This window comes from Atta cephalotes (assembly GCF_000143395.1).
Source record: "Atta cephalotes unplaced genomic scaffold scaffold00015, whole genome shotgun sequence".
NCBI classification, from domain to species: Eukaryota; Metazoa; Arthropoda; class Insecta; order Hymenoptera; family Formicidae; genus Atta; species Atta cephalotes.
The window spans coordinates 1554505-1555972 of record NW_012130079.1 but is presented as its reverse complement, the minus strand read 5'-3'; the positions used below and the strand labels follow the sequence as shown (position 1 = coordinate 1555972).

Here is a 1468-nt window from a genome sequence, read left to right as displayed (position 1 = left end):
AGAGAGAGAGAGAGAGAAAGAGAGAAAGAGAAAGAGAAAGATTTCTTGTATATGTACAAGCAGCCACCTGCGGAGCGAATGCGGATACGCATGTATGTCCGCCCACCTGACAATACGCTGTCTTGGCAAAGGATCGTAAAGCCGCTTTTTATGTACGCTGTGAAATGGTCAGTAGATAAACGCGCCGCGGATACTTGCCCGACGTAGATTACGATAACCCGGCACGGACGTATCTCTGCAGTGTCCGATGGTGAACGGTTCGTCTGTGTAAAATTGTCTTGTAGAAAGTTTTTTTCTTATGGATGACTCAGCGAATTCTTCACGACAGATCCGATCGACAAATTTACATCGCTAAATTCAAATGGTAAATTTGCATAGCGACTTTACATGCGGTGGCATGCGACATTTTTAGAGGCTTCATTCTGCTCTCGATACGACCACGACGTAAATCCGGATTTATCGAAATCCACCCTACGTCGTGTCCATAACCGGGCGGATGGCATCAGCCGCGGGATCATATTTCTCTGAACAACATTGCAAGCGCTCTTCTCCGTTCTTTTTTTCCGATTGCCGCGCTATTATTACGTCGCGCCGTAACTTCGATACCGATGTGAAAAAATGGACGAGCTCTCAAACTCGAAACGATAGGTAATAAAAGTCACTCGGATGCGTTCGACGGTGATTCGGCAGCGATAAGAGGTCTGATGGACAGCGCGAAATCGAAGCGCAACAACACGATAATGCAGACGCAAACGTGTATCGTCTGACGATTATGTGTAGACGATAAACGAACGACACTGCGTTATATATATATATATATATATAGGATCCAATCTCGCGATTACGTAATCACTGATTAAGCGACACTCCAGCGAATGATCGAACAGAACACTCTCTCACAACTGGCACGTGGGCACGGAACTATTAATCGTATCGATTACAAATATAACAAAATCTCTTTAATATTTTAATAACATACAGATACAGCCAATTTAAATTAGCTGTAATACATCAATCATAAAATTTATCAGTTTATACAATTGAATTGTATATTTTAAATACACGCAAAACAACAAAATGTAAATAAAAAAAAAGAAAATTTATACATTGCAGCATTGTACGAAATAATCAACTATATAGAAGATATATATTAAAAAAAAAATTCCGTCTTAGGTCCCACCGAGATTTGAACTCGGATCGCTGGATTCAAAGTCCAGAGTGCTAACCATTACACCATGGGACCTTCATGGAATGATTGGCTTTATTGAACGTACAGGTCAACTACCTAAAATTAAAAATTTGATTTCGTGAATAATTTTAAAAACGGAAAGATAAAAAATAAAATGGTATAATATATTTTATAATCACTGTATTTTTAGCCAAGTTAAATATGCACGTTCTCGTTTACAGCTGCTGAGTATCATGTCAGTGCCTTCCTAAAATACCGCTCGTTCACAAATAAATTTCA

The 1468-nt window shown here is 39.3% G+C and overlaps 1 non-coding gene across 1 annotated transcript; it reads right to left on the bottom strand.

The window, feature by feature from the left end:
- Positions 1–1171: 1171 nt before the first annotated feature.
- Positions 1172–1243, bottom strand: Trnaq-uug. The gene has a single exon. It is a non-coding gene; the product is annotated as a tRNA-Gln (tRNA).
- Positions 1244–1468: the final 225 nt, after the last annotated feature.